This window comes from Scyliorhinus torazame, chromosome 17, assembly GCF_047496885.1.
Source record: "Scyliorhinus torazame isolate Kashiwa2021f chromosome 17, sScyTor2.1, whole genome shotgun sequence".
Lineage (NCBI taxonomy): Eukaryota > Metazoa > Chordata > Chondrichthyes > Carcharhiniformes > Scyliorhinidae > Scyliorhinus > Scyliorhinus torazame.
This window is the reverse complement of record NC_092723.1, coordinates 62,773,502-62,786,039: the sequence shown is the minus strand read 5'-3', so window position 1 is coordinate 62,786,039 and position 12,538 is coordinate 62,773,502. Positions and strand designations below refer to the sequence as shown.

Below are 12,538 nucleotides of genomic sequence, written 5' to 3'. Positions count from 1 at the left end.
TTTTTCAAAATAAAGGTGCAAAGACGAGCAACTACAAGCCAGTCAGTTTAACTTCAGCGGTGGGGAAACCTCTAGAAACAATAATTCAGGTCAAAATTAATAGTCCTTGGACAAATACAGGTTAAGAAAGACGGCACAGATTTTAAGGGAAAATAGTGTTTAGCTAACTTTTTTCTTGCATAACAATCATGATGAATAGCAGGCATTCTCATTCAAGGGGCTGACAACCAATTATAAATTATCTATTAGACACATACAGAAACATCAAACATACATAGACAGAGAGATACAAGACCAGCACAATGGTGCTTGAGATTACGCAAAGAAAGTGGTGCTTTTAAAAAGTATTTAATTGATGTGCATATCGCTGTCATGGTCAACATTTATAGCTGATCCCATAATGGTCTTTGAGAATGTGCTTGGTGCCTTATTGAATTGCTACGTCCACATAGTGCAATAACACCCAACAGGAGCTTTAGAATTTTATTCCGGAGGACAATGAGGCAACAATGATCACCGTTTCAAGTCAGGATGTATGTATGGCTTCCCAGTAGCATGCTGTCCTGGTCTCTTGGGTGGTAGAGGTCATGTGTTTGGGTGGTGCTGTCAAAGGAGCCTTGGCCAGTAGCTGCACTGCATCTTGTAGTTGGTACACTGCTGCCACTGCACACAGTTGTGGAGGGAGTGAATATTTAGGTGAAAGGGGACAAAGTACCAATCAAGCAAGTTGACTTTGTCATGGATAGTGTTAAGCTTTTTGAGCGTTTTGAAATTGCACCCATCCAGGGAAGGGGAGGTTTCTGATTAGTATTAGATGACAGACAGGTTCGGGGAAGTCAGAGAGGAGTTATTCTCTGCAGAATTCCCATCCTCTGACCTGCTCTTCCAGCCACATTATTGATATGGGTGGCCCAGTTAATTTTCTGGTCAATGGTAATCCCAGGATGTTGATGTTGGGTGTTTTGGCATGGATGCCCTGTTTTGATCTGTCATCCCATGTAGCATGGGTACTCAGTGCGAAGATAGGAATTGCCCCGACAATGATGATATGATGGTGGTCGCTCCTACCAATACTGACATGGACTGATGTATCTATGGACAGATGCATCTACAACAGGTAGATTGGTTGGCAAGGATGAGTCCAAGTAGGTTTTTCTTTTTCTGGTTCTTTCACTGCTTATCTCAGGTCCAGGTGCACTAGCAGATTTTCTTCAGAATTTGGGCCAGCTGGCCAGTAATTCTTGTTGACGGGCATTTGTAATCCCCCATCACTGTTCTCAATGCATCTTCTAAGTGATGTTCAACATGGGACGGTAGTAGATGGTACTCAGCACAAGGTTTCCTTGCCCATGTTTGACTTGATGCCATTAGACCTCATGGGGTCTGCAATCAATGTTGAGAACTCTTAAGAGTCACCCCCTCTTGACTGTATATTATTGCATTGTCCCCTCTGGTTGGCCTGTCCTGCCACAAGACAAACCCAGGGATGGTGAAGAAGAAGTCTGGGACATTGGCTGCAAGGTATGCGTGGTCAAAATTAGATTTGGTCAAAGGGGCATATTCCTTCACCCTCAAATAATTTCTGCCATCCCCTCTTGAAACCCCTCTTGAAAGTGATGGGTTAGGTGGATAGAGATTAATTAGCAGGGTTATGGCTTTAGAAATATTGCCCCATTGGCCCGAGAGTGCTTTGGCAAAATGCTGTAAGATAGCCCAACCAATATGATAATGTAAATTTGATCATGCTGTCTGCTATTATACACAACTTGCACTGCAGAGACTTATGACATGGCAGATGAGAGGAGGATAATTGTGTGTTAGTCTCCATCCTATGGCAAAGCCTGGTCTCCAGTCATCTCGGATTTCCATGCCACACAGCCAAGACCTCACTCTGCTGGGACCATGTGGTGGCTGGTGTGCAATGACCACCCCGCATTTAAAAAATCCACACACAGGCATCTTTCACCTCAACCCCACCCCACTCGCGCAAGTGAATTTCGGGACCTGGAATGTCGGGACCCTCATGGACAACCCACACAGCAACAGACCTGAATGTTGCACTACTATCATAGCTCAGGAGCTCCGATGCCACAACATTGACAAGCTGGAATTGCGCTGAGATGGTGGCAGGTAGCATGTTGCAGGGTGGTGTTGAGGACGCTTGTGTCAAAGGCTGTGACTTGGTCGAGGTCCTCGAAGTGCTCTTTCCAGAGGGCGTTGACTGCCTCGGTCTTTGAACGCCTCTCAGTTTTTGGCTCTTTGGGGTGGATCCCCAGGTACTCAACCGTAGATGGTTCTGACTGTGCTGAAGAAGCCGTGCACATAGTGGTTGTTGGCGAGTTGCTGAGTCTTCTGCGCTCTTTCCACCCACCATCTGTTCTTTAGTTTGTGAGTTCTTTGTTGCACCTTGGCCTTTGTTTCTGGTAGGCTTGTTTCCTCTCACTTGGGGTTTGGAGGAGTTCAGGAATGCCTTGCGCTTGCAGTTGTGGAGATCCTGGATCTCCTGATCGTTCTCATCGAACCTGCCTTGGTGTTTCCTGGTTGAGAGCCTGACCGTCTCCTAACAATCGCAGGTGATGTATTTTACGGCAAACCAAGTGCTGTGGCCGTTCTGCGGTTCTGGCTCATTGGTTGTCGCTAGGTCAGCTGGGAGGTGCCAACTGAGTAGCTATTCTCTGGGTCTTTTGAGTCCGACGACACGAGTCTCCTGTGGCAGAGTTTCTTCTGCCTGTGTCGGTTTGAGACCAGGGTACTGGAGATAGTAGAGCGGATTAGTTGGTGGTCAGTCCAGCAGTCGTCGCTTCCAGTCATGGCACAGGTGGTATAGATGTCTGTGGTCCCTTACCCCGGGGGCTGCCACACAAGACCGCCCCCAACCATCAATATTCAAGGTGCGCCCTTGGACAACGTGGATCATTATCTATACCTCCGGAATCTCCTCTCGGCGCGAACAGACATTGACCACGAAATCCAACATGACTCCAATGCACAGTGCAGTCTTCAGAACCCTGAGGAACAGAGTATTCGAAGACAGAGACCTCAAACCCAGCACCAAGTTCATGGTTTACCGAGTAGCCGTGGTCCCCACCCTCCTGTATGCATCAGGAACATGGACAATGTACAGCAGACACCGCAAATCCTTGGAGATATCTCAACAACGTTGCCTCTGCAAAATCCAGCAAATCCACTGACAAGATAGACGTACCAGTGAGTGTCCTCTCCCAGGCCAATGTCCCCAGTATCAAGGCACTGGTCGCGCTCGACCAGCTGCAATGCGTGGGCCACATGGTCCGCATGCCCGACAAGACTCCCAAAACAAATGCTCTAATCCAAGCTCTGCAATGGCAAACGATCATTAGAAGGGCAGAGGAAACGCTGAAAGGACACTCCGAAAACCTCTCTAAATAAATGCAACATCTCCACCGACACGTGGGAATCGCTTGCCTTAGAACTCACAAACTGGAGAAAAAGTATTCGCGAAGACGCCAATCACCCCGAGTGTTGTAGGATTGAGTACGCAGAGGCCAGGCGTAAACAGCGGAAGGAGCGTGCAGAATCCACAGTGTCCCACCCACCCACCTCCAAGCACCATCTGCCAAACCTGCAGCAGAGTCTGCGGATCCAGGATCGGCCTATTCAGCCACCGCAGAACCCACCTCTCGGGAGTGGAAGCAAGTCACTGAGGGACTGCCCTAGAAGAAGACCAGAGACCTTTTTTTTATAATATATATTTTTTATTCTCCTCCTTTTGCACATTTTCTCTCAAATTTACACCCCCTACTTAAACAAAAATACCACATCTGAAAAGCAACCACAATATGCTCACTCCTCACGGTCTTTAAGTGCATTAAGCCAATCCAATAGATAGACTTTTATTCCCCTCGAGCCCCCAATTTGTTATGGGCCAGGGTTTAGAGAACCCCAAAGTGTATCATCATGGAGTTCACCTGACCCACAACTTTTAATAGATTGTGGTATGGGGAGCACACAGCCCACTCTACAGGTGTGGTACAGCAGAAATGGAAAAGTAATTTTTAAAAACAAAACGACGTTTATTCTATGAACTCAAGTTAACCTTTTTGAAACGTAGTGAACATCTTATCAACCATTAATTCAAAAACAACCCCCAAAGACTACAACACTAAGTAATCCTTAAGCTGTCCTTTAACATCCAGAAGACTTACAAAAAACACAACCTTTAACAGAAGCACATTAGGTTAAAGTCACTACTCAGAACATTTATAATTCTGAATTCACCAAATAATCCAGAGACAGTCTGTTCATGGCAGAGAGATCAACAGTACACCTGTTTTGTGTGGCTTCAGCTCCAACACTGAAAATGAAACTAAAACACACCCTGCAGCAAACAGCCTAAAACGAAAGTAAAAAGCTGACAGACAGCCCAGCTCCACCCACTCTCTGACATCACTGCAGTAATAAACACCCATTTTTTTTTAAGGTACTCACTCCAGATATTTATGTACACACCCATTTATAAACACCCATTTCTTAAAGGTACTCTTACATGACATCTTTCTTTTAAAAAGTTTTAAATAAATTTAGAGCACCCAATTCTTTTTTCCCCCCAGTTAAGGGGCAATTTAGCGTGGCTAGTTCATCTACCCTGCACATCTTTTTGGATTGTGGGGTGAGAGCCACGCAGACACGAGGAGAATGTGCAAACTTCACATGGACAGTGACCTGGCCCACCAGACACCATTACTCTCAGCGGTTTTACAGAGCACTTGCAGCAGGGACACATCACAGCCCCTGTAGCGATTCAGATAGGGAACATTAAAACCAAACACCCCGTAGTTCTAGTCGATCTACCCCAGACAGCCGGGTTAGGTACAGATTTTATGAGCCACAATCTATCGTTCGACCCCGTAAACAAATGTGCGTGGAGAATGGCAAAGGCAGCACGAGCCCCCGCCACGCTCACAGTTGGAGACTATGAAAACAGAATTAGTGCTGTTGGAGACTTCTGGTTCGACCCTCGATCCAAAGGTTAGAGACGTTTTGCAGCGACACAAAGCAGCTTTTGCCAAGCACAAGCACAACTGTGGCAAGATCGCTGGCTTAGTAAACATTACAGGTCCCAAACCCCAAAAGCAGTACGGTTTTCCCCAAGATGCAGAGGGAGAAATCTCAAAAGTTATCCAGAGTTTGCTTGACCAAGGCGTACTCCGTTCAGTAGCCTCAACAAACAATGCCCCAATTTGGCCCGTCAGGAAACCCGATGGATCATGGCGACTGACCATCAATTACCGGGTACTAAACAAAATAACCCCAGTAGCAGCCCCCACTGTAGCCACGAGTCCCGAGACAATGCTAAAACAGGGACTCCCAGTCAAAATAAAATTCGGTTTTGGACATTAGCAATGGCTTTTGGTCCATTCCATTGGATAAAGCATGCCAATATAAATTTGCGTTCACCTTCCAGGGACAGCAATACACGTGGACGTGCCTTCCACAAGGCCCCCTCCATTTTCCACCGACAGCTGCCGAATGGTTTAGCCAAATTTTCGACCCGATTGCCTTGTCCAGTATGTAGACGACTTGCTACTGCAGACGGACACCAAGGGAGAGCACATTTCGCTTCTCGCCAAACTATTACGACTCCTTCAACAAAGTGAACCCCAGAAAGGCCCAGATTCTACAAGGAAAAGTACTTTATTTAGGAACAGTGATCACCCATGACAAACGCGAGATTGAGCAGAAACGCATCGACTCCATTGTCAAATTACCCCTGCCCTATAATGTCACAGCCCTCCGGTCATTTCTCGGACTGGGTGGCTACTGCAGGAATCACATCGACGGTTTTGCCACAAAGGCAGCGCCCCTCTCTGAACTCCTAAAGAAGCAAGCACCATGAGAATGGCTTCCACGGCACACGGATGCCGTGGATGCATTGAAACTAGCCCTCAGCACAGCTCCCGCATTACAGGTCCCAGATCCACTCTCCCCATACGCAATTGAGGTTGCAACCACCGACTGACCCCTTTCGGCCGTACTCCTCCAAGAAAGATATGATCGTTTAGGTCCCGTAGCATACGCCTCACAAGTACTTGATCCAGTCGAGCAAGGATTTTCTGCCTGCAAAAGGCACCTGATCGCAGTTTTACGGCAATACTTTGCCTACATAACAGGACTCAACCCCATCACGATTTTAACTGAGCACACCCCAACAACTTCTCCTGGATGGTAGACTAAAGGACGGCACAGTCAGCCACATTCGCGCTGCCCGATGGACCCTTCTCTTACAGGGACACGACATTACAGTAAAGAGGACATAAACACACACTTTCCTCGCAGACAATTTACACTATGCCGGCACCCCACATGAATGTGAAATCGTCCCCACCAATCACAACACAGGACCCTTTGAACCAAAGTCAGCTCCCTCGAAACCAGGTACTAAACTCCAGAGACCCCAGCCCACAGACATAGGCGCACCCTGAAAGATTTATGTGGATGGCTCCTCCACAGTTTTGAACGGTAAAGATTACCGGTTGCCGTATGTAGAGGACGCGCAGGGACGCGCGTTAGAGATATCTTTGAAATTGCCCGGACATTTAGGCTCACGGGCAGCAGAACTAGCATATATTGTAGAGCACCTAGACTCGTTCCCGACCCCAGCCGACATATACTCCAACAGCTTATATGTCTGCAATAGTTTAATGGAATTCCTACCCCTGTGGGAATCTAGAGGTTTTGTTTCCGCAGATGGAAAACCCCTACCCTCAGCCCCATTACTCCAACATATTCTAAGGACAGCTAAAGATCGGAAATATGGTATTATTAAAGTTCGTAGCCACCATCGTTCTTACCCCCCTGGTAATGGTAAGGCAGCCGCCCTAGCAAAGGCAGGTTCCAGACACGGTGTCCTCTCTTTCTCCACCCCCCCCCTCCATCCACCCCCCCCCCCCCCCCCGGAGTGCCCCAGTACACACGGTTCAGGTCTCACAGACCAACATTCAGGATTTAGCACAGGCCCAAAAAGACGAGAAGCTCAGGGAAACTTTAAAAGGCAACTTCCCAGCCCCCTACGATAAATGCAAGAACACGTTGACGACACATGACGGTATAATTTTAAAAGAATGTATTTATGTGGTCCCCACTCAGGACAGAAACCAAATTAATTGTCAATTCAATGACAATCATGGACATCAAGGCATAGAAGCAACCCTCGCCCACCTCAGACCTCTCTGCTGGTGGCCTGATTTAAAATCCAATGTAACACACTACATTGAAAACGGTTTAATCTGCGCCAGAACAATCCGGACAGATATGCAAGGAAAGGTCAGCTTAGTCACACCCGCCCCGTTAATGGCCCCTGGATGAATTTGCAGATTGATTGTATAGGACCCCTACCCCTCTGCAAGAATGGTTTTAAGTATGTGTTGGTGGTCATCGACACCTTCACAAAATGGGTGGAAGCATTTCATCCAGAACGAACACAGCTAAAGCTACAGCCAAGATCCTCACTCAGCACATCTTTACAAGATGGGCTCTTCCCCGCAGCATACAGTCCGACCAAGGCTCACATTTTACAGGACGAGTGGTGAAAAACGTGCTCACAATTTTCGGAATGAGACAAAAATTCCACATTGCATACCACCCCCAATCAAGCAGAATAGTAGAGAGAATGAATAGGACTCTCAAAGCAACCCCAAGGAAAATGGTGCAACAGCACAATAGCACCTGGGACACAGTTCTCCCCTTTGCACTAATGTTCATAAGGAACACTGTATCCACGTCGGCAGGATACACCCCTCACACCCTAATGACCGGACAACCCATGAAGGGGACAGAATATTTGTTAGGACTCTATTTGGCCAGCCCCACAGTCCACGCTCTCACCCACAAGAAAGCAGTTCGGCAGATTGTCGAGAATGTAAAAGCAGCCCAGCTCGCCGCAGCGGTTAGGCTTGGGACACGAAAGAAACAAAGTAAAGTTTGCTTTGAGAAGACAGTACACGCCACAGAATTTGTAGTAGGGCAGCAGGTCATGCTATCCCAATACAACCCCAGCACATTCATCTCCCGCTAATTTGCTGGACCGTACTCCATTTCTGATAAAGTCAGCCCCTCCGTATATAAAATCACTTATCCCAATGGCAAGTCTGCATGGTTTCACATAAACCAGTTTAAGGCTTATGGGACATACAACAACCATTCACGACTTCCGGTTGCGGCTATGCGCAGTAAGCCGCACGTTCGGCAGCCCCCGCTTGGAACGGCCTTTTGGGCTCTTTTCAGGGCCCCCAATGGCACTTTTTCGATGTTTCCCAGTGTGGGAAGGAGTCTACAACAGCTCCATGTCAGTATATGGCTTCAACCAGGAGCGGGGCGACAGAAAAGGTGGTGGTGGATCCGAAGAAAGTGCGAGGGAAGAAGGACAAAATAGCGGCGGGCGGAGACCAGGCAGCGTGGATGCAGTGGGCGGAGGAGCAGCAGGAGGGTATCCAGCACTGCTTCAGAGAGATTAAAATGGATTTGTTAGAGCCAATGAAGGTTTCTATTGATAAGCTGCTGGAGACACAGTCGGCCCAGGGGGTGGCGATCCACGAGGCTCGACAAAAGATCTCTGATAATGAGGACGAGATCTTAGGCCTGGCGGTAAAGGTGGAGGCGCACGGGACGCTCCACAAGAAATGGCAGGAGCGGTTCGAGGAGATGGAGAATAGGTCGAGGCGGAAGAATCTGCGGATTCTGGGCCTCCCGGAGGGGCTGGGCGTGGGGGCCTATGTGGTCACAATGTTGAACTCGCTGATGAGAGCGGGGTCCATCCAGGGGCCCCTGGAGCTGGAAGGGGCCCATGGAGTGCTGGCGAAGAGGCCCAAGGCTAACGAGCCTCCACGGGCGGTGCTGGTGAGGTTCCATCGGTTCGTCGATCGGGAATGTGTGCTCAGGTGGGCCGAGAAGGAGAGGAGCAGCAGGTGGGAGACGCGGAGGTTCGAATATACCAGGACTGGAGTGCAGAGGTGGCGAAGAGGGGGGCCGGGTACAATCGAGCGAAGGCGGCGCTGCACAGGAAGGGGGTGATGTTTGGCATGTTGCAGCCGGCGCGACTGTGGGTTACATACAAAGACCGGCACCATTATTTTGAGTCTCCGGAGGAGGCGTGGGCCTTTGTTCAGGCCGAGAAGTTGGACACAGATGGAGGGGCGGGATGGACAATTGGGGACTGCGGTTGATATGTTTAATTTTTTTCTCTCGAGGGAGGGGGGCCTTTGTATTGCTCCGGGGTTTTTTTCTCTGTGTTTTTCTCTTTCGGGTTGGTGAGGGTGGCTGGGGCGGGTTGAGCACTGTTTTGGTTGGGTTGGTCGGGGGGGGGCTCTTGGAGGGGGGTAGCTAAACGGAACAGGAGTGGTGGCCGGCGGTGAGATGGGGCCCCGCGGAAGAGGGGGAGGCCCGAGTCAGGGGTGAGGGGACTGGGCCTGTAAAAGGAGCGGCGTCAGAGGTGGCGGGGCTGGGTAGGTGGAAAGCGCGGGCTTTTTCCTGCGCTGAAGACTGGAGGGGGCGGGGCCTGGGCAGTGAAGCGAGGGTTGTTACCTGCGCTGAGAACGGAAGGAGGAGTAGGGAGAGCCTATGGATGGGGAGCGGGAGAGGAGGGTGTGCCACACAATGGGAGGAGTCGAAGGAGAGGAGGGAGTGGCCGGGGTCACGGAACGGGCCGGGTGTGGGGTGTGGGCTGGCCGAGATGGGGTCATGGCTAGTCGGCGGGGGAGGGTAGCCCCCTGCTCCGGCTTTGGGGGGGGGGGGGAAAGAGAGACTTTAACACGGTGCTGGATCCGGCACTGGATCACTCCAGGTTTAGGACAGGTAGGAAGCCGGCGGCGGCTAGAGTGCTGAGGGGGTTTATGGACCAGATGAGAGGGGTGGACCCTTGGCGATTTGCAAGGCCGGGGGCTAGGAAATTTTAATTCTTCTCACATGTCCATAAGGCTTATTCCCGAATCGACTTTTTCATATTTGAGTAGGGCGCTGATAGCAAGAGTAGAGGATACGGAGTATTCGGCAATAGCCATTTCGGACCACGGCCCGCATTGGGTGGACTTGGAGATGTGGGAGGAGAGGGACCAGTGCCCGCTGTGGCGCTTGGAGGTGGGGCTGTTGGCGGACGAGGAGGTGAGCGAGCGGGTCCAAGGAAGTATAGAGAGGTACTTGGGGTCCAACGACAACGGGGAGGTCAGAGTGGTGATGGTATGAGAGGCACTGAAGGCGGTGGAGGGGAGAGCTGATTTCCATTAGGGCCCACAAGGAGCGGAGGGAGCGGGGGTAGAGGGAGCGGCTGGTGGGGGGAGATGGTGAGGGTAGACAGGAGGTATGCGGAGGAGCCCGAGGAAGGATTATTGAGGAAGAGGCGTAGCCTCCAGGCCGAATTAGAACTGGTGACCACCAGGGAGGCAAAGGCGGAGGTGCAGTGGAGGAAGGCCCAGGGGGAGATTTAAGAGTATGAGAAAAAGGCAAGCCGGATGCTGCCGCATCAGCTTCGGAAGCGGGACGCAGTTAGGGAGATTGGGGGAGTTAAGGACAGAGGAAGAAATGTGGCGCGGAGTGGGGTTGGCATCAATGGGGTCTTCAGGGACTTTTACGAGGAATTGTACCGATCCGAGCCCCCACGGGCGGAGGGAGGGATGGGCCACTTCCTGGACCAATTGAGGTTTCCAAAGGTGGAAGAGGGACTGGTAGTGGGATTGGGGGCCCCGATTGGGTTGGAGGAGCTGATCAAAGGGATAGGAAGCATGCAGGCGGGGAAGGCACCGGGGCCGGATGGTTTCCCAGTCGAATTCTATAAAAAATATATGGACCTGTTGGGCCCGCTGTTAGTCAGGACCTTTAATGAGGCATGGGAGGGGGGGGGCTTTGCCCCCGATGATGTCCCGGGCACTGATCTCCTTGATCCTGAAGCGGAACAAGGATCCCCTGCAATGTGGGTCTTACAGACCGATTTCCTTGCTAAATGTAGATGCCAAGGTGTTGGCGAAGGTCTTAGTCACGAGGATGGAGGATTGTGTGCTGCAGATCATCCATGAAGACCAGACGGGGTTTGTGAAGGGGTGACAGTTGAACGCGAATGTGCGGAGCTTTTTGAATGTTATCATGATGCCGGCGAGGGAGGGGGTGGCAGAGATAGTGGTGGCGATGGACGCTGAGAAAGCCTTCGATAGGGTAGAGTGAGGGTACCTGTGGGAGGTGCTGAAGAGGTTCGGGTTTGGGAAGGGGTTTGTCAGGTGGGTTAGGCTGTTGTAGGAGATCCCGATGGCGAGTGTGGCCACAAACAGGAGGAGGTCCGAGTACTTTTGGTTGCACCGAGGGACGAGACAGGGGTGTCCCTTGTCTCCCCTGCTCTTCGCACTGGCGATTGAACCCCTGGCTATGGCATTGAGGGAGTCAAAGAACTGGAGGGGGTTGGTGCGGGGTGGGGATAAGCATAGGGTGTCACTTTATGCAGACGACCTGCTGCTGTATGTGGCGGACCCGGTGGGAGGAATGCCGGAGGTAATGAGGATTCTTAGGGAATTCAGGGACTTTTCGGGGTACAAACTCAACATGGGGAGGAGTGAGCTGTTCGTAGTTCAGCTAGGGGATGAGGAGAGGGGGATTGGCGAGCTCCCACTAAAAAGGGCGGAGAGGAGATTCAGGTATTTGGGGGTCCAGGTGGCCAGAAGCTGGGGGGCCCTGCATAGGCTTAAAATTTTACAAGGCTTGTGGAACAAATGGAGGAGTTCAAGAGGTGGGACGCGTTGCCGCTGTCCTTGGCGGGTAGGGTGCAGTCAATCAAAATGACGGTGCTTCAAAGGTTTTTGTTTCTGTTCCACTGCCTCCCAGTGTTTATCCCGAAGGCTTTTTTCAGGCGGGTTAACAGCAGTAAAATGGGGTTTGTGTGGGCGCGAGGGACTCCCGAGGCGTTCCTGGAGCAGAGTAGTGATAGGGGGGGGGACGGACTTGCGCTGCCCAACCTCTGTGGGTACTACTGGGCTGCCAATGCGACGATGATGCGCAAGTGGATGATGGAGTGGGAGGGGGGGCTGCATGGAGGAGGCTGGAGACGGCGTCTTGTGTGGGTACAAGTCTGGGGGCGCTGGCAACGGCGCCGCTGCCGCTCCCTCCAAGGAGGAATAGCACAGCCCGGTGGTGGTGGCTGCCCTCAAAATTTGGGGGCAGTGGAGGCGGCACGGGGGGGGGGGGGGCCTCAGTGTGGACCCCATTACGGGGGAACCACCGGTTTGCCCCAGGAAGAACAGGTGGAGGGTTTGCGGGGTGGCACAGGGCAGGAATACGAAAGTTGGGGGACCTGTTTGTGGACGGGAAGTTCGCGAGCCTGGGTGAGTTGGAAGAGAAGTACGGGCTCTCTCCCCCCACCCCTCCCCTTCAGGTACTTACAGGTAAGGGCGTTTTCCAGACGGCAGGTGGTGGAATTCCCACGGCTACTGCCACACACAGTACAGGACAGGGTGCTCTCGGGGGGGGGGGGGGGGGGGGGAATATCTCGGAAACCTACCAGGTGATGCAGGAGGAGGAGGAGGCC

The 12,538-nt window shown here is 51.3% G+C and overlaps 1 protein-coding gene across 1 annotated transcript in view; it reads right to left on the bottom strand.

Moving 5' to 3' along the window:
• The window catches only part of LOC140393907 (bcl-2 homologous antagonist/killer-like), a 51,378-nt gene that overhangs the window by 26,342 nt on the left and 12,498 nt on the right, over window positions 1–12,538 (bottom strand). The gene's annotated exons all lie outside the window — the stretch shown is intronic.